At 46.3% G+C, this 20,832-nt stretch overlaps 1 protein-coding gene and 1 long non-coding RNA gene across 19 annotated transcripts in view; one reads left to right on the forward strand and one right to left on the reverse strand.

Annotated features, from left to right (window-relative positions):
* Nucleotides 1-18,246, forward strand: part of LOC129395916 (uncharacterized) — a 56,190-nt gene extending 37,944 nt beyond the window's left edge. Inside the window, exon 6 of the long non-coding RNA XR_010113084.1 lies at nt 17,233-18,246. This is a non-coding gene — a long non-coding RNA (uncharacterized LOC129395916). The remainder of the gene's footprint in view (nt 1-17,232) is intronic.
* Nucleotides 1-20,832, reverse strand: part of LOC117981308 (meiosis expressed gene 1 protein homolog) — a 147,743-nt gene that overhangs the window by 66,935 nt on the left and 59,976 nt on the right. For 2 of the 18 annotated variants that reach the window (XR_010113072.1, XR_010113069.1), the window contains one exon: nt 20,251-20,471. The exons of 14 other annotated variants lie outside the window; for them this stretch is intronic. The gene's annotated coding sequence lies outside the window, so the exon portion shown is untranslated. The remainder of the gene's footprint in view (nt 1-20,250; nt 20,472-20,832) is intronic. 2 more of the 18 variants (XR_010113077.1, XR_010113080.1) reach the window with 1 other exon arrangement.

Below are 20,832 nucleotides of genomic sequence, written 5' to 3' on the forward strand. Positions count from 1 at the left end.
GGAAAATCGGGGACTGTCATTGGAGAGGAGCGATAGAAGAAAGGCTGAAGCAGTGCAATGTATCTCCTGCACCAGCCCGGGCCTCGATGTCTTGAGTACTGATGACCCAGTACTCAGTCTAGGGCAATCCCAACTTCATCTGCGGGGCTGCCCACAGTACATGGACCCCTCACTGGATTTGCTGACCACATGTGCAAACAGCCACTTCCCAGCCCCACACCCCGCAGTCCCCCTGAACCCTGTCAAAATTCCCCTCAGTTCTCACCAAGATTAAAAGCAATTCTGAGGGTGAGCGGCTCATTCTGCTAGTTTAACTCTCTCGGTTCCTTCCCTCTCCAGAACTCTGTACTTACTGCTCCGTCACTGGTAATGACAATGAACATCTTCACAATCTCAGGTTTTATTGAAAAGTGATTGAGGACCAGTTAGAATCAGTTATACTACAGAAACTAAAGAAATCCCGTCAAACAAATGGTATGTAATAGAAAGTCTTAGGGCAGCCGTGTGTATTTTCTCCTGCAATGAATCAATTGAAAATGAGAAGCTGTTACCGCCATGTTCCGGGCAGAAGCTATCAAAAGTATAAGCCATGATATTATAATTTGATGATTTTTTCATCCGTCAAATGGATATGGCCCAGGGGTGAAAAGTGGATGCTCCGTAACTAGATGATGGTCAAGAGTTATAAAAATGAGGTCCTCTCTGTTCAACATTTCTCCTTTCTTGAAAGGATACTCAATGTCATACTCAGAGCCTCTAATGGCCAGAGATAAAGTTCCTCCCAGTTCCAGAGCACCCCAGGACAACCCCAAAACCAGAGCACCTGCTTATTGCCATGTAGACTATGTACTGTGCAATTCCTGGGGTGGCATTTTCATAAATATGTGGGTGGCGCCCCCTGGAGGTATGCAATGCACAACTTGCACCAATGGTAAGTCATCGTATCCCAAAGTCCACAAAGAAGAAGTAAACAAAATTCCCATCGATGTTGCCATCAGTCATGAGTCTGCCTTTTCTTCATGGGACAGTAGCAAAAACAATTTGGCCAAGTGTGCTTGGATGATCTCTAAGATGGAATCAGGGTCTCTCACTTTCAGCACTATTGACATTTGGGGCTGGATCATTATTTTGTCTTAGTGGGAGTTGTCCGGGGCATTGGAGGATGTTTAGCAGCATCCCTGGCCTCTACCCATTAGCTGCCAGTAGCACCACCTCCTCCAGCTGCAACAACCAAAATTATCTCCAGACATGGCCACATGTTGTCTGGGGGGCAAAATCACCCCCTGGTTGAGAAGCCCTGAAGTAAAGACATAATATGCAGATCACATGTAAGTAACAGAGCCTAAGGACCACACAGGTGATGCTGTACCCATGACAAAGACAGAGTCTTAAAGAGGTTAGAGAGGTGGAGAAAGAGAAAATAAATGAAGTCCCAGCTGCCGAGAGCAACAGATGCTGACTAGATGTTGTTGATAGTCATCTTTAAACTGAGTTAAAAGATGCTGAGAAGCCATCAGCTCCCATCCTGCTCTCCAGGGACAACGCTGCTGAAAAAGACCTGGAGATCAACAAAGCCCCAAACACAGGTGCACTGAGCAAAGAAACCAGAGATTGAGACAAAAAAGACATTCCCTCAGAGACTACTCATTTCCAAGAGGGGAGAAAAAGTGGAGTCATGAAAAACAGTTGAGGCTGGGTAGAGTGACTCGCACCTGTAATCCCAGCACTTTGGGATTACTCCCAGGCTGAGATGGGAAGATTGCTTGAACTCAGGAGTTCAAGACCAGCCTGGGCAAAATAGCAAGACCTTGCCTCTAGAAAAAGGGAAAAAATTAGCCAGGTGTGGTGATACATGCCTGTGGTCTCAGCTACTCAGGAGGCTGAGTTGGGAGGATTGCTTGAACCCAGGAGGTAGAGGCTGCAGTGAGCTGGGATCGTACCACTGCACTCCAGCCTGGGCTACAGATTCTGTCTCAAAAAAGAAAAAAAATAAACAAAATTGAGGTCGGGCACAATGGCTCATGCCTGTAATCCCAGCACTTTGGGAGGCCAAGGTGGGCAGATCACGAGGTCAGGAGATTGAGACCATCCTGGCTAACACGGTGAAACCCCATCTCTACTAAAAATACAAACAATTAGCCGGACATGGTGCTGGGTGCCTATAGTCCCAGCTACTCTGGAGGCTGAGGCAGAAGAGTGGAGTGACCTCGGGAGGTGGAGCTTGCAGTGAGCCAAGATCACACCACTACACTCCAGCCTGGGCAAAAGAGCAAGACACCATCTCAAAAAAAAAAAGAAAATTAAAAATTTTTTTGAGACCAAGTCTCACTCTGTCACCCAGGCTGGAGTGAAATGGTGCGATCTTGGCTCACTGCAACCTCCACCTCCTGGGTTCAAGTGATTCTTATGTCTCAACCTTGTGCCTCAACATGACTACAGGCATGTTGTCACCATGCCTAATTTGTGCATTTTTAGTAGAGATGGAGTTTCACCATGTTGTCCAGGATGGTCTTGAACTCCTAGGTTCAAGCAATCTACCCACCTCAGCCTCCAAAAATGCTGAGATTACAGGCATGAGCCACCGTGCCCGACCTCTAACTTTTCATTATGGAAATTTCCCATATACACAAAAAGCAGGGAGAGAATTACACCATGAACCCCTATGCACCCATCATCCCACTGGAAGAACTTTTCAACATTTCTCCAATCTCATTCCAGTTCCCACTTTTCTTTTCTTTCCTGCTATTTTAGTATATTTTAAAGCAAATTCCAGACATTTCATTTCACCCATATGCATAACACACCGGAGTGCATTCTTGATGTAAGGATTTTGTTTTGTTTCATAACCCCCATGCCATTGCCACAGTTAATAGATTTAACATGAAGAAACTAAGATTCTTGCAGGTGGAGAAAAGATCTAATTACCACCTTAAAGCCTCTCCTACTAGCGCTTCTCAGATCTGAACGTGTATGCGAATCACCTGGGCATCTTGTTAAAATGCAGATTCTGGCCCAGGAGGTCCTTCCCGGTGAGCCCTGAGAGTCTTCAATTCCAAAAGCTCCCAGGTGATGCAATGCTAAGGGTCCATGAATCACACAAGAGGAAGGGTCGGCCAAACACCCACAACAACTGGGTGCAAAGTCCTGACCGTTCCTGACTGCAGGGCCTTCAGTGAACGGGGAGGCTGGGGACCATTTGGGAAAGAAGGGAGGTTTTTCTTAACAGCTCCAGGCCTTGTAGAACTGCCAGGGAATAACAGACACAAGGTCAGCAAAGTCTAACCAACAGCACGAGTGCATTCATATTCCACAACAACTGCAGCAAAGAACCATGAAATGGGTGGTTTCAAACAATGTCTGGGCCGGGTGTCGTGGCTCACACCTAAATAATCTCAGGACTTTTGGAAGCTGAGGTGGGTGGATCACTTGAGGCCAGGAATTCGAGACCAGCCTGGCCGATATGGCAAAACCTCGTCTCTACTAAAAATACAAAAATTAGCCATGCATGGTGGCAGGCAACTGTAGTCCCCACTTCTTGGGAGGCTGAAGCAAGAGAATGGCTTAAGCCTGGGAGGTGGAGGTTGCAGTGAACTGAGATCGTGCCACTGCACTCCAGACTGGGCAACAGAGCAAGCCTCTGTCTTAAAAAAAAAAAAAAAAAAAATTGTCTGGAGGCCAGAAGTCCAAAATCAATCAAAGGTCAGCAGGAGCATGCTCCTTCAGAGGTTCTAGGGGAGAATCCATTCCTTGCATCTTCCAGCTTGTAGAGGCTACTAGAATTCCTCAACTTGTGGCTGCATGATCCAATCTCTGCCTCTGTGCTCACCTTGCCTCCTCCTCTTCCGTCTGGGTCTCCTCCTCTGGAGGAAGAGTGTCAGGCCTCTGAGCCCAAGCTAAGCCATCATATCCCCTGTGACCTGCATGTACACATCCAGATGGCTGGTTCCTGCCTTAACTGATGACATTATCTTGTGAAATTCCTTCTCTTTGCTCATCCTAGCTCAAAAGCTCCCCTACTGAGCACCTTGTGACCCCCACTCCTGCCTGCCAGAGAACAACCCCGCTTTATCCTTTACCTACCCAAATCCTATAAAATGGCCCCACCCCATCTCCCTTCACTGACTCTCTTTTTGGACTCAGCCCACCTGAACCCAGGTGAAATAAACAGCTTTATTGCTCACACAAAGCCTGTTTGGTGGTCTCTTCACATGGATGCATGTGAAATTTGGTGCTGTGACTCGGATTGGGGCACCTCCCTTGGGAGATCAATCCCCTGTCCTCCTGCTCTTTGTTCTGTGAGAAAGATCCACCTACGACCTCAGGTCCTCAGACTGAGCAGCCCAAGAAACATCTCACCAATTTCAAATCTGGGAAGCAGCTTCTTTTTACTCTCTTCTCCAACCTCCCTCACTATCCTTCAACCTCTTTCTCCTTTAAATCTTGGCACCACATTTCAATCTCTCCCTTCTCTTAATTTCAATTCCTTTCATTTTCTGGTAGAGACCAAGGAGACACGTTTTATCCATGGACCCAAAACTCAGGTGCCGGTCATGGACTAGGGAAGGCAGCCTTCCCTTGGTGTTTAATCACTGCAGGGATGCCTCTCTGGTTATTCACCCAGGTTTCAGAGGTGTCAGACCATGCAGGGATGCATGCCTTGGTCCTTCACCCTTAGCAGCAAGTCCCACTTTTCTAGGGGGGGCACAGGAACCCCGACCTCTTATCTCTGCACCTCGATCCCTTATTTCCATGCCCCGCCTCTTTTCTCTGTGCCCTGATCCCTTATTTCCACAACCTGACCTCCTATCTCTGCACCCCAACCCTTTATTTATGTGCCCCAACCCATTTCCTGCTTTTCTGGAAGGCAAGACCGCCCCACCCCTTCTGTGTCTCTACTCTCTCTTTTCTCTAGGCTTGCCTCCTTCACTATGGGCAAGCTTCCACCCTCCATTCCCCTTTCTTCTCCCTTAGCCTGTCTTCTTCAAAACCTAAAACCTCTTCAACTCACACCTGACCTAAAACCTAAATGCCTTGTTTTCTTCTACAATGCTGCTTGACCCCAATACAAACTCAACAGTGGTTCCAAATAGCCAGAAAATGGCATTTTCAATTTTTCCATCCTACAAGATCTAGATAATTCTTGTCATAAGATGGGCAAATGGTCTGAGGTGCCTGACGTCCAGGCATTCTTTTACACATCGGTCCCTCCCTAGTCTCTGTTCCCAATGCAACTCATCCCAAATCTTCTTTCTTTCCTTCTCACCTGTCCCCTCAGTCCCAACCCCAAGTGTCAGTGAGTCTTTCTAATCTTCCTTTTCTACAGACCCATCTGACCTCTCCCCTCCTTGCCAGGCTGAGCTAGGTCCCAATTCTTCCTCAGCCTCTGCTCCTCCACCCTATAATCCTTTTATCACCTCCCCTCATTACACTGGGTCTGGCTGACAGTTTCATTCCATGACTAGCCCTCCCCAACCTGCCCAGCAATTTACTCTTAAAAAGGTGGCTGGAGCTAAAGGCATAGTCAAGGTTAATGCTCCTTTTTCTTTATCCCAAATCAGATAAGGTTTAGGCTCCTTTTCATCAAATATAAAAATCCACCCCAGTTCATGGCTCGTTTGGCAGCAACCCTGAGATGCTTTACAGCCCTAGACCCTAAAAGGTCAAAAGGCCGTCTTATTCTCAATATACATTTTATTATCCAATCGGCTCCCGACATTAAATAAAAGTCCAAAAATTAAATTCTGGCCCTCAAACCCCACAACAGGACTTAATTAACCTCGCCTTCAAGGTGTACAATAATAGAGTAGAGGCAGCCAAGTAGCAACATATTTCTCAGTTGCAATTCCTTGCCTCAACTGTGAGACAAACCCCAGCCACATCTCCAGCACACAAGAGCTTCCAAACGCCTAAAGCGCAGTGGCCAGGCATTCTTCCAGAACCGCTTCTCCCAGGAGCTTGCTACAAGTGCCAGAAATCTGGCCATCAGACCGAAGAATACCTGCAGCCTGGGATTCCTCCTAAGCCATGTCCCATCTGTGTGGGACCCCACTAGCAATCGGACTGTTCAACTCACCTGGCAGCCACTCCCAGAGCCCCTGGAACTCCAGCCCAAGGCTCTCTGACTGACTCCTTCCCAGATCTTCTTGGCTTAGCAGCTGAAGTCTGACACTGCCCGATCGATCGCCTCGGAAGCCTCCAGGACCATCACAGATGCTCTAGGTTACTTTCACAGTGGAGCGTAAGTCCATCCCCTTCTTAATCAATACAGAGGCTACTCACTTCACATTACCTTCTTTTCAAGGGCCTGTTTCCCTTGCCTCCATAACTGTTGTGGGTATTGACAGCCAGGCTTCTAAACCTCTTAAAACTCCCCAACTCTGGTGCCAACTTAGACAACACTCTTTTAAGCACTCCTTTTTAGTTATCCCCACCTGCCCAGTTCCCTTATTAGGCCGAGACACTTCAACTAAATTATCTGCTTCCTTGACTATTCCCGGACTACAGATACATCTCATTGCCACCCACCTTAACCCACAAGTAGAAGATACCTGTACTCCCTCCTTGGCGACCTATCATGCACTCCTTATCATCTCATTAAAACCTAATCACCCTTACCCTCCTCAATGCCAATATCTCATCCCACAGCATGCTTTGAAAGGATTAAAGTCTGTTATCACACATCTGCTACAGCATGGCCTTTTAAAGCCTATAAACTCTCCTTACAATTCCCCCATCTTACCTGTCCTAAAACCAGACAAGCCTTACAAGTTAGTTCAGGATCTATGACTTATCAACCAAATTGTTTTGCCTATCCGCCCCAAGGAGCCAAACACGTATACTCTCCTATCCTCAATTCCTCCCTCCACAACCCATTATTCTGTTCTGGATCTCAAACATGCTTTCTTTACTATTCCTTTGCACCCTTCATCCCAGCCACTCTTCACTTTCACTTGGACTGACCCTGACACCCATCAGGCTCTGCAAATTACCTGGGCTGTAGTGCTGCAAGGCTTCACAGACAGCCCCCATTACTTCAGTCAAGCCCAAATTTCTTCCTTATCTGTTACCTATCTCCGCATAATTCTCAGAAAAACACACGTGCTCTCCCTGCCGATCGTGTGTGACTAATCTCTCAAACCCCAACCCCTTCTACAAAACAACAACTCCTTTCCTTCCTGGGCATGGTTGGATACTTTCATCTTTAGATATCTGGTTTTGCCATCCTAACAAAACCATTATATAAACTCACAAAAGGAAACCTAGCTGACCCCATAGATCCTAAATCCTTTCCCCACTCCTCTTTCTGTTCCTTGAAGACAGCTTTAAAGACTGCCCCCACCCTAGTCTTGGTTCCCTGACCGGGAAGCGATGTAATTGACGGAAAGTCGAGGCAGCCCGTTAGGTGGCTTAGGCCTGCCCTGTGGAGCATCCCTGTGGGGGACTCCGGCCAGCTTGAGCGACGCGGATCCTGAGAGCTCTCCCGGGTAGGCAATTGCCCCGGAGGAATGCCTCGTCAGAGCAGTGTGTAGTAGGCCCCCATGGAGGATCAACACAGTGGCTGAACACAGGGAAGGAAGAGGCAGTTGGAGTCCGGACATTTGAAACTTGGAAAGACTGGTCTTTGGAACTTGCCCACTCCATTTGACTGGAAGTGTGGCCTGATGACCCACGGCGTGCCTGTACTGGCACTTTGGTTTTTGTTTTCGACTTGACTTGAATTGCTTGATACTTTGGTTTTGGTTTGACCTGGCTTGGATTTCTGGATACTCTGATTTTGGTTTTGATTCTGGTTTGGTGAAAACTGAAAAAGTGTGTGTGTACCCTTTTGACCCATTCTTTGTTCTGTGGTGTGCGTGTGGTGTGATCTTGGTGTTTTGTCTCGAGGAAACGTGGGTCAGATACAAAGTAAGCCTACTCCGCTAGGAACTATGTTGAAAAATTTTAAGAAAGGATTTAATGGAGACTTTGGAGAACTTAGAACTTTGTGTGAAATAGATTGGCCAACATTAGAAGTAGGGTGGCCATCAGAAGGAAGCCTGCACAGGTCTCTTGTTTCTAAGGTATGGCACAAGGTAACTGGTAAGTCAGGACACTCAGACCAGTTTCCATACATAGACACTTGGTTACGACTGATGCTAAACCCCCCATAGTGGCTAAGAGGGCAGGCAGCAGCAGTGCTAGTAGCAAAGTGACAGAGAGCCAAGGAAGGATCCCACTCCACCCGCCGAGGGAAATCAACTCCTGAAGTTCTGTTCGACCCAACATCAGAAGATCCATTGCAGGAGATGGCACCAGTGATCCCAGTGGTGCCCTCTCCTTACCAGGGAGGCAGGCTCCCCACTTTTGAGTCCACAGTGCTTGTGCCTCCACAAGACAAACATATCCCCAGGCCACCCAGAGTAGACAAGAGAGGAGGTGAGGACTCGGGAGAAACCCCTCCCTTGGCAGCTCGTTTAAGACCCAAAACGGGGACACAAATGCCCCTGAGAGAGCAGCGGTATACTGGGATAGATGAGGATGGTCACGTGGTGGAGAGGCGTGATTTTGGGTACCAGCCCTTCACCTCTGCCCACCTTCTCATCTGGAAAAACAATAACCCGTCCTGTACCGAAAAGCCACAAGCTCTGATTGATTTGCTCCAAACTATTATCCAGACCCATAACCCCACCTGGACTGATTGCCACCAGTTGCTCATGTTCCTCTTTAACACAGATGAAAGGCGGAGAGTGCTCCAAGCAGCAACTAAGTGGCTAGAGGAACATGCACCAGCTGATTACCAAAACCCCCAAGAGTATGGAAGGACCCAGTTACCAGGATCTGACCCCCAGTGGGATCCACATGAAAGAGAGGATATGCAAAGGATAAACAGAGACAGGGAAACTCTCTTGGAAGGATTAAAGAGGGGAGCCCAGAAGGCCACAAATGTTAACAAAGTCTCTGAGGTCATTCAGAGAAAAGAAGAATGTCCAGCACAATTGTAGGAGAGACTGTGTGAGGCCTATTGTATGTATACTCCCTTTGATCCCGATAGCCCTGAAAATCAAGGCATGATTAACATGGCTTTAGTTAGTCACAGCGCAGAAGACATTAAAAGAAAACTGCAGTAACAGGCTGAGTTTGCAGGGATGAACACATCACAGTTATTAGAAATAACTAACCAGGCGTTTGTAAACAGGGATGCAGTAAGCCGTAAGGAAAACCACAGAGACAATGAACGTCAGGCCCAGAGAAACACCGACCTGTTAGCGGCAGCAATCAGAGGGGTCCCCCCAAAGAGGCAAGGGAAGGGGGGCCCCAGGAAGGAAACTCAGCCTGGCTGCCAGAGCTTGCAGCGTAATCAGTGTGCTTATTGTAAAGAAATAGGACATTGGAAAAACAAATGTCCTCAGCTAAAAAGAAAATCAGATGACTCAGAGCAGGAGGCCCCAGACAAGGATGAAGGGGCCCTGCTCAACCTGGCAGAAGGGTTATTGGACTGAGGGGGACCGGGCTCAAGGACCCCCAAAGAGCCTATGGTCAGGATGACAGTTAGGGGTAAAGACATTGATTTTCTCGTAGATACTGGTCCTAAACATTCGGTAGTAACCGCCCCGGTCACCCCCTTATCCAAAAAGTTTATTGACATCATCGGAGCCACGGGAGTTTCAGCAAAGCAAGCTTTCTGCTTGCCTCGGACTTGTGGTGTAGGAGGACATAAAGTGATTCATCAGTTTTGGTACACTCCTGACTGTCCCTTGCGCTTGTTGGGAAGGGACTTGCTTAGCAAACAAAGCCACTATCTCTTTTACAGAACATGGCTCTTTGCTGCTAAAGTCACCCATAACGAGAGTCATTATGACCCTTACGGTCCCCCGAGAGGAAGAATGGAGACTTCTTAACTGAGTGGGGCCAAGAGATAAGACCAGCTCTGGCTAAGCGGTGGCCAAGAGTGAGGGCGGAAGACAACCCTCCAGGGTTTGCAGTCAACCAAGCCCCCGTACTTGTAGAAGTTAAGCCTAGGGCCCAGCCGGTTAGGCAGAAACAGGAGCCGGTCCCCAGAGAAGGTCTTGAAGGTATCCAGGTCCATCTCAAGCACCTAAGAACTTTTAGAATTAGAGTTCCTTGTCAGTCTCCATGGAACACTCCCCTCCTGCCTGTACCCAAGCCTAAGAACAAGGACTACTGGCCTCTACAGGATTTGCACTTGGTTAATCAGGCTACAGTGACTTTACATCCAGCAATACCTAACCCGTACACATTGCTGGGGTTGCTGCCAGCTGAGGACAGCTGCTTCACCTGCTTGGACCTGAAAGATGCTTTCTTTAGCATCAGATTAGCTCCTGAGAACCAGAAGCTCTCTGCCTTTCAGTGGGAAGATCCGGAGTCAGGGGTCACTACTCAGTACACTTGGACCGGGCTTCCCCAAGGGTTCAAAAACTCCCCTACCCTCTTCAGGGAGGCATTGCCTCGAGACCTCCAGAAGTCTCCCACCAGAGACCTAGACTGCGTGTTGCTCCAGTACGTTGATGACCTTTTGCTGGGACACCCCACGACAGTCGGGTGCACCAAAGGAACAGATGCTCTACTCTGGCACCTGGAGGACTGTGAGTATAAGAGGTCCAAGAAAAAAGCTTAGATCTGCCGACAATAGGTACATTACTTAGGATTTACTATCCCAAAGGGGGAGAGCAGCCTAGGATCAGAAAGAAAGCATGTCATTTGCAATCTACCGGAGCCTAAGACCAGAAGGCAGGTGAGAGAATTCTTATGGGCTGTGGGGTTTTTCAGACTGTAGATCCCAAACTTTGCAGTATAAGCCAAGCCTTTGTATGAGGTCACAAAGGAGGGGGGGGGGGGGGAGGAGGACCGGGAACGTTTTGAATGGGGATCCCAGCAACAGCAAGCCTTTCATGAGATAAAGGAAAGATTTATATCAGCCCCAGCCCTGGGGCTACCCGATCTAACAAAGCCTTTTCCATCGTATGTGTCAGAGAGAGAAAAGATGGCAGTTGGAATTTTAATCCAAACTGTGGGTCCCTGGCTGAGGCCGGTGGCCTACCTCTCTAAACAACTAGACGGAGTTTCTAAAGGATGGCCCCCTTGTTTAAGGGCCTTGGCAGCAACTGCCCTGCTAGTACAAGAAGCAGATAAGCTGACTCTTGGACATAACCTGAACATAAAAGTCCCCCATGCTGTGGTGACTTTAATGAATACTAATAGACATCATTGGCTAATGAATGCTAGACTCACTAAGTACCAAAGTTTGCTCTGTGAAAATCCCCATATAACCATTGAAGGTTGTAACACCCTGAACCCCGCTACCTTGCTCCCAGTGTCAGAGAGCCCTGTCGAGAATGACTGTGTAGAAGTGTTGGACTCAGTTTACTCTAGCAGACCTAACCTCCAGGACCAGCCTTAGGCATCAGTAGACTAGGAACAGTACTTGGATGGGAGCAGCTTCATCAACCCACAAGGACAGAGATGTGCAAGCTATGCGGTGGTAACTCTGGACACTGTTGCTGAAGCCAGATCGTTTCCCCAGGGCACTTCAGCTCAGAAAGCTGAACTCATTGCTTTCATTTGGGACTTAGAACTTAGTGAAGCTAAGAATGTCAACATTTACACTGAATCTCAATATACCTTTTCAACCCTTCAAGTGCGTGGAGCATTATAGAAAGAAAAGGGCCTATTGAACTCTGGGGGAAAAGACACAAAATATCAACAAGAAATCTCGCAATTATTAAAAGCCGTATGGAGACCCCACAAGGTGGCAATTATGCATTGCAGAGGACACCAGCGAACTTCCACCTTGGTGGGTTTAGGGAATTCCCGCGCTGACTTAGAGGCTCGAAAAGGAGCATCTGCCCCCTTCCGGGCATCAGTCACAGCCCCCATGCTCCCTCAAGCACCTGATCTTCTACCTACTTATTCTAAAGAAGAAAAGGACTTTTTCCAGGCAGAGAGAGGACAAGTGATGGAGGAAGGATGAATTCGGTTACCGGATGGGAGAGTAGCTGTGCCACAGCTGCTAGGAGCTGCAGTTGTACCGGCTGTGCCTGAAACCACCCATCTAGGTCAGGAGTCACTTGATAAGTTGTTAGGCTGGTATTTCTACATCTCGCATTTGTCAGCCCTTGCCAAAACGGTGACGCAGTGGTGTGTTACCTGCCAACAGCATAATGCGAGGCAAGGTCCAGCCGTTCCACCCGGCATACAAGCTTATGGAGCAGCCCCCTTTGAAGATCTCCAGGTGGACTTCACAGAGATGCCAAAGTGTAGAGGTAACAAGTATTTACTAGTTCTTGGGCATACCTACTCTGGGTAGGTGGAGGCTTATCCAACACAAACTGAGAAAGCTCGTGAAGTAACTCTTGTGCTTCTTCGAGATCTTATTCCTAGATTTGAACTGCCCTTACGGATCGACTGAGATAACAGGCCAGCATTTGTGGCTGACTTAGTACAGAAGGCGGCAAAGATATTAGGGATCACATGGAAACTGTATGCTGCCTACTGGCCTCAGAGTTCCAGAAAGGTAGAGCGAATGAATCAAACTATCAAAAATAGTTTAGGGAAAGTATGTCAGGAAACAGGATTAAAATGGATACAGGCTCTCCCTATGGTATTATTTAAAATTAGATGTACCCCTTCTAAAAGAACAGGATATTCCCCTTATGAAATTTTATATCATAGGCCCCCTCCTGTATTGCGGGGACTTCCAGGCACTCCCTGAGAGTTAGGTGAAATTGAGTTACAGCGACAGCTACAGGCCTTAGGAAAAATTACACAAACATTCTCAGCCTGGGTAAATGAGAGATGCCCTGTTAGCTTATTCTCCCCAGTTCACCCTTTCTCCTCAGGTGATCGAGTGTGGATCAAGAACTGGAAAGTAGCCTCTTTGTGTCCACTGTGGAAAGGACCCCAGACTATCGTTCTGAGCACTCCCACCGCTGTGAAGGTAGAAGGAATCCCAGCCTGGATCCACCACAGCCCTGTAAAACCTGCAGCACCTGAAACCTGGGAGGCAAGACCAAGCCCAGACAACCCTTGCAGAGTGACCCTGAAGAAGACGACAAGCCCTGCTCCAGTCACACCCGGAAGCTGACTGGTCCACGCACGGCCGAAGCCTGAGGAAACTCATCGTGAGATTCATTTTTCTTAAATTTTTGACTTATACAGTAAGGGCTTCAACTGATCTTACTCAAACTGGGGACTGTTCCCAGTGTATTCATCAGGTCACCGAAGTAGGACAGCAAATTAAAACAATCTTTTTGTTCTATAGTTATTATGAATGTATGGAAACAATAAAAGAAACTTGTTTGTATAATGCCACTCAGTACAAGGTATGTAGCCCGAGAAATGACCGACCTGATGTGTGTTATAACCCATCTGAGCCCCCTGCAACCACCGTTTTTGAAATAAGAAGAAGAACTGGCCTTTTCCTAGGTGATACAAGTAAAATAATAACTAGAACGGAAGAAAAAGAAATCCCCAAGCAAATAACTTTAAGATTTGATGCTTGTGCAGCCATTAGTAATAAAACCTAGAAATAGGATGTGGTTCTCTTAACTGAGAAAGGAGCTAAAGAGTAGAAAATAAATATGTTTGTCATGAGTCAGGGGTTTGTAAAAATTGTGCCTATTGGCCATGTGTTATTTAGGCTACTTAAAAAAAGAACAAAAAGGACCCGGTTTATCTTCAGAAGGGGGAAGCCAACCCCTCCTGTGCTGCCGGTCACTGTAACCCACTAGAACTAATAATTATCAATCCCCTAGATCCCTGTTGGAAAAAGGGAGAACGCGTAACCCTGGGGATCAATAGGACAGGGTTAAACCCTCAAGTTGCCATTTTAATTAGAGGGGAGGTCCACAAGTGCTCTCCCAAACCAGTATTTCAAACCTTTTATGAGGAGCTGAATCTGCCAGCACCAGAACTTCTGAAAAAGACAAAAAATTTGTTTCTCCAATTAGCAGAAAATGTAATTTTCTTACTTAATGTTACTTCTTGTTATGTACGCGGAGGAAGCACTATCGGAGACAGATGGCCTTGGGAAGCCCGAGAGTTGGTGCCTACTGATCCAGCTCCTGATATAATTCCAGTTCAGAAGGCCGAAGCTAGCAACTTCTAGGTCCTAAAACCCTCAATTATTAGACAATACTGTATAGCTAGAGGAGGGAAAGACTTTATCATCCCTGTAGGAAAGCTTAATTGTATAGGAGAGAAGTTGTATAACAGCACAACAAAGACAATTACTTAGTAGGACCTAAACCACACTGAAAAGAATCCATTTAGTAAATTTTCTAAATTAAAAACTGCTTAGGCTCATCCAGAATCTCATCAGGACTGGACGGTTCCCGCTGGACTATACTAGATACGTAGGCACAGAGCCTACATTCGGTTACCTAATAAATGGGCAGGCAGTTGTGTTATTGGCACTATTAAGCCATCCTTTTTCTTATTACCCATAAAAATGGGTGAGCTACTAGGTTTCCCTGTCTACGCCTCCCAAGAAAAGAAAGGCATAGTTATAGGAAACTGGAAAGAGAATGAGTGGCCCCCTGAAAGGATCATTCAGTATTATGGGCCTGCCACATGGGCACAAGACGGCTCATGGGGATACCGAACCCCCATCTACATGCTCAATTGGATCATACGGTTGCAGGCCATCTTACAAATAATTACTAATGAAACTGGCAGAGCTTTGACTGTTTTAGCTTGGCAAGAAACCCAAATGAGGAATGCTATCTATCAGAATAGACTGGCCTTAGACTACTTGCTAGTAGCTGAAGGAGGAGTTTGTGGAAAATTTAACTTAACCAATTGCTGCCTACAAATAAATGATCAAGGACAGGTGGTTAAAAACATAGTCAGGGACATGACAAAGGTGGCACATGTGCCTGTACAGGTTTGGCACGAGTTTAATCCTGAGTCTTTATTTGAAAAATGGTTTCAAGCTATAGGAGGATTTAAAACCCTCATAGTAGGTGTATTGCTAGTGATAGGAAACTGCTTTCTGCTCCCCTGTGTATTACTCTTGCTTTTTCAAATGATAAAAGGTTTTGTAGCAACTTTGGTTCATCAGAAAAGTTCAGCACACGTGTGTTATATAAATCAGTATCGCTCTATCTCACAAAGAGACTCAAAAAGTAAAGATGAGAGTGAGAACTCCCACTAAAAAGTGAAAATGCTCAAAGGGGGGAAATATGGTATGAGACCACCACTTCTCCTGTTGTCCTTCCCAGTTTCTCCCCAACCTCTCCTTTTCCCTAGTTTGTAAGACAGCAAAAAAATGGAGAAAGCAAAAAGTTGGAAAAAACAGAAGTAAAATAAATAGCTAGACGACCTTGGTGCCACCACCTGGCCCTGGTGGTTAAAATAACAATATTAACCCCTGACCAAAACTACTGGTGTTATCTGTAAATCCCAGACATTGTATGAGAAAGCACTGTAAAAACTTTTTGTTCTGTTAGCTGATGTATGTAGCCCCCAGTCACGTTCCTCAGACTTACTTGATCTATTATGACTTTTTCACGTAGACCCCTTAGAGTTGTCAGCCCTTAAAAGGGCTAGGAATTTCTTTTTCAGGGAGCTCGGCTCTTAAGACACGAGTCTGCCGACGCTCCCGGCCAAATGAAAAAGCCTCTTCCTTCTTTTTTTTTTTTTTTTTTTTAATTTTCATTTTTATTTTTATTGATCATTCTTGGGTGTTTCTCACAGAGGGGGATTTGGCAGGGTCATAGGACAATAGTGGAGGGAAGGTCAGCAGATAAACAAGTGAACAAAGGTCTCTGGTTTTCCTAGGCAGAGGACCCTGAGGCCTTCTGCAGTGTTTGTGTCCCTGGGTACTTGAGATTAAGGAGTGGTGATGACTCTTAACGAGCATGCTGCCTTCAAGCATCTGTTTAAAAAAGCACATCTTGCACCGCCCTTAATCCATTTAACCCTGAGTGGACACAGCACATGTTTCAGAGCACAGGGTTGGGGGGTAAGGTCACAGATCAACAGGATCCCAAGGCAGAAGAATTTTTCTTAGTACAGTGCAGTGGCGTGATCTCGGCTCGCTACAACCTCCACCTCCCAGCCTCTTCCTTCTTTAATCCGGTGTCTGAGGAGTTTTGTCTGGAACTCGTCCTGCTACACTAGCTCTCCGTGACTCATCCCAACCCTTTTCATTACACACAGCCGAAGTGCAGCGCTGTGCAGTTGAAATTCTTACACAAGGACCAGGATCGCATCCTGTAGCCTTTTTGTCCAAACAACTTGACCTTATTGTTTTAGGTTGGCTGTTATGTCTCTGTGCAGCAGCTGCTGCCACCCTAATATTTTTAAAGGCCCTTAAAATCACAAACTATGCTCAACTCACTCTCTACAGCTCTCATAATTTCCAAAATGTATTTTCCTCCTCATACCTGCCACATATACATTCTGCTCCCTGGCTTCTTCTGCTGTACTCACTCTTTGTTGAGTCTACCACAATTACCATTGTTCCTGGCCCAGACTTCAATCCGGCCTCCCCCATTATTCCTGATACCACACCTGACCCTCATGACTGCATCTCTCTGATCCACCTGACATTCACCCCATTTCCCCACATTTCCTTCTTCCCTGTTTCTCACCCTGACCACACTTAGTTTATTGATGGCAGTTCCACCAGGCCTAATTGCCACACACCAGCAAAAGCAGGCTATGCTATAGTACAAGCCACTAGCCCGCCTCTTAGAACCTCTCATTTCCTTTCCATCGTGGAAATCTATCCTCAAGGAAATAACTTCTCAGTGTTCCATCTGCTATTCTACTGCTCCTCAGGGATTCTTCAGGCCCCCTCCCTTCCCTACACATCAAGCTCAGGGATTTGCCCCCACCCAGGACTGGCAAATCAGCTTTACTCAACGTGCCCTGAGTCAGGAAACTAAAATACCTCTTGGTCTAGGTAGACACTTTCACTGGATAGGTAGAGGCCTTTCCCACAGGGTCTAAGAAGGCCACCACGGTCATTTCTTCCCTTCTGTCAGACATAATTCCTCAGTTTGGCCTTCCCACCTCTATACAGTCCGATAGCAGACCGGCCTTTATTAATCAAGTCAGCCAAGCATTTTTTCAGGCTCTTAGTGTTCAGTGAAACCTTTATATCCCTTACAGTCCTCAGTCTTCAGGAAAGGTAGAACAGACTAATGGTCTTTTAAAAACACACCTTACCAAGCTCAGCCACCAACTTAAAAAGGACGGGACAATACTTTTACCACTTTCCTTTCTCAGAATTCAGGCCTGTCCTCGGAATGCTACAAGGTACTGCCCATTTGTTGCGGGAAGTCAGGGACCCCAAACGGAGGGACCGGCTGAAGCCATGGCAGAAGAACATGGATTGTGAAGATTTTATGGACATTTATTAGTTCCCCAAATTAATACTTTTGTAATTTCTTATGCCTGCCTTTACTGCAATCTCTAAACATAAATTGTAAAGATTTCATGGACACTTATCACTTCCCCAATCAATATCCTTGTGATTTCCTATGCCTGTCTTTGCTTTAATCTCTTAATCCTGTCAGCCGAGAAGGATGTATATCGTCTCAGGACCCTGTAATAATTGCGTTAACGACACAAATTGTACAGCATGTGTGTTTGAGCAATATGAAATGTGGGCATCCTGAAAAAAGAATAGGATAACCGCAATCGTTCAGGGAATAAGAGAGATAACCTTAAACTCTGACCGCTGGTGAGTCCGGCAGAACAGAGCCATATTTCTCTTCTTTCAAAAGCAAATGGGAGAAATATCACTGAATTCCTTTCTCAGCATGGAACGTCCCTGAGAAAGAGAATGCGCACCTAGGGGTAGGTCTCTGAACTGGCCCCCCGGGGCGTACCTGTCTCTTATGGTTGAGATTGCAGAGGTGAAATAAACTCCAGTCTCCCATAGCGCTCCCAGGCTTATTAGGAAGAGGAAATTCCCGCCTAAAAAACTTTGGTCAGACCGGTTGATCTCAAAACCCTGTCTCCTGATAAGATGTTATCAATGACAATGGTGCCAAAACTTCATTAGCAATTTTAATTTCACTTCGGTCCTGTGGTCCTGTGATCTCGCCCTGTCTCCATTTGCCTTGTGTTATTCTATTACCCTGTTAAGTACTTGATGTCTGTCACCCACACCTATTCGTATACTCCCTCCCCTTTTGAAACTCCCTAATAAAAACTTGCTGGTTTTTGTGGCTTGTGGGGCATCACGGATCCTACCAATGTGTGATGTCTCCCCCGGACGCCCAGCTTTAAAATTTCTCTCTTTTGTACTCTGTCCTTTTATTTCCCAAGCCAGTCGACGCTTAGGAAAATAGAAAAGAACCTACGTGATTATCGGGGCAGGTACCCCGAAACCCATTGGATCTCCTGTATAGACGCTCCTTTTTATTAGGCCCCAGTCTCTTTCCAGACACAAGACCAACTTGGACTGTGCCCCAAAAAACTTGTCATCCCTACTGTCTTCTCTCTAGTCATACTCCTATTCACTGTTCTCAACTACTCATATATGCCCTGCTCTTGTTTACACTGGTGGTTTACACTGTTTCTCCAAGCCATCACAGCTGATATCTCCTGGTGCTATCCCCAAACCACCACGCTTAACTCTTAAATAATCTTTGCTGACAAGGCTATGCTGAACCTCCTTAGGCACTCTCTAATTAGATGTCCTAGGTCCTCCCAATTCTTAGTCCTTTAATACCTGTTTTTCTCCTTCTCTTATTCTGTTTAGTTTTTCAATTCATACAAAACTGTATCCAGGCCATCACCATAATTCTAAATGACAAATGTTTCTTCTAACAACCCCACAATATCACCCCTTACTACAAAACCTTCTTTCAGCTTAATCTCTCCTACTCTAGGTTCCCATGCCACCCCAATCCCGCTCGAAGCAGCCCTGAGAAACATCGCCCATTGTCTCTCCATACCACCCCCAAAGAATTTTCACCATCCCAATACTTTACCACTATTTCATTTTATTTTTCTTATGAATATAAGAAGACAGGAAAGACAGGCCTCTGAGCCCAAGCTAAGCCATCATATCCCCTGTGACCTGCATGTACACATCCAGATGGCCAGTTCCTGCCTTAATTGATGACATTCCACCACAAAATAAATGAAAATGGCCTGTTCCTGCCTTAACTGATGACATTATCTTGTGAAATTCCTTCTCCTTGCTCATCCTGGCTCAAAAGCTACCCTACTGAGCACCTTGTGACCCCCCACTCCTGCCTGCCAGAGAACCCCCCTTTTTCCTTTACCTACCCAAATCCTATAAAATGGCCCCACCCCTATCTCCCTTCGCTGACTCTTTTTGGACTCAGCCCACCTGCATCCAGGTGAAATAAACAGCTTTATTGCTCACAAAAAGCCTGTTTTGTGGTCTCTTCACACGGACGCGCATGAAAAAGGGTGTCCTTTTTTTTTTTTTTTGAGATGAAGTTTCACTCTTGTTGCCCAGGCTGGAGTGCAATGCCATGACCTCAGCTCACTGCCACTTCCTCCTCCTGGGTTCAAGCAACTCTCTTGCCTCAGCCTCCCCAGTAGCTGGGATTGCAGGCATGCGCCAACATGCCCGGCTAATTTTGTATTTTTAGTAGAGATGGGGTTTCTCCATGTTGGTCAGGCTGGTCTCAAACTCCTGACCTGAGGTGATCCACCCGCCTCGGCCTCCCAAAGTGCTGGGATTACAGGCATGAGCCACTGCGCCCAGACAAAAGTGTCCTCTTATAAGGACACTTGTCTTTAGATGTGCAGCTTACCTAAATTACTCCAGGATAATCTCGAGATCCTTAACTTAATTACATCTGCAGAGACCGTTTTTCCAAATAATGCCACCTCCACAGATTCTAGGCACAAGGATCTGGATATATCTTGTGCAAAGCCACCATTCAGCTCACTACACTAGAAAGAGGAAAAGCAACGAAGTAACAAAAGGCGCAGAAGAAAGAACAGATGCAGCTTGTGTGGCAGTGGCCATCAAGGCAGGCTGGGGTAAAACTGTGTTAACAGAACCCCCAGATGGAACTCAAGTGTGGCCGTCTACTCCCAGCTACTCACAGAGAACGTTTCTGTTTCTGACAGCAGAGTAAGAGAATGGGTGTGAAGAGAGATAGCCCATTCTCTGTTGGCCTAATTCCTAAGGAATTGTGTCTCTGCCTTCGGGTCATTCTCAAGTCTTGTTCAAGGATAAAATGATTTATTGATGGCCGTAATTAAAAAGCAATGTCAACAGAAGCAGCCTCAGCATTTTTCATTTGTACTTACACATGAGTAGGAGCAGTTTAGGGAAACGGGTGTCTTCAGGTTCTGTTTTCTCCATCTAGAAAAGGGCTGCCTTCGTGGAATGCTGGTCCTGGGGAGAAGTCTCACTTCTATAGCAGGAATTGATAGAGTTTTAAATTCCGATTGGTACACGGAGCTACCCGTCCTCATTTCAAGCACTTCTGGTTTGTTCTGGGCTCAGTGGGTGAGCAATGAGTAGAACGCTGGGGAGGAGGATTTGGAGTGAGCGTGGTTTTGATCCCCAGAGGGAGCTGTTTTTCCATCAATGTCTTGACTGTGATTCAGAATGGGCTTCTCCGCTCAAGATGGGATTACTGGGCTGATTTAAGGCAGGTGATTGACTTGATTTGGTGGCTACTTTTATACTAGCTGGTTAACGAGCTGTTTTCTTCATTAGTTTCAGGCATATGAGCGTAATGAAGCATTGGACCTCCCAAATTACAAGGGAAATACAGATATAGCTTATGTGGTAGGTTCAAAGGAGTTAGTGAACAAACACAGTAGGGCCACAAATTATTGTTAAAGACATGAATGTATGAAAGTGTATCTATGTCCAAATGGACT

Source organism: Pan paniscus, chromosome 7, assembly GCF_029289425.2.
Source record: "Pan paniscus chromosome 7, NHGRI_mPanPan1-v2.0_pri, whole genome shotgun sequence".
NCBI classification, from domain to species: Eukaryota; Metazoa; Chordata; class Mammalia; order Primates; family Hominidae; genus Pan; species Pan paniscus.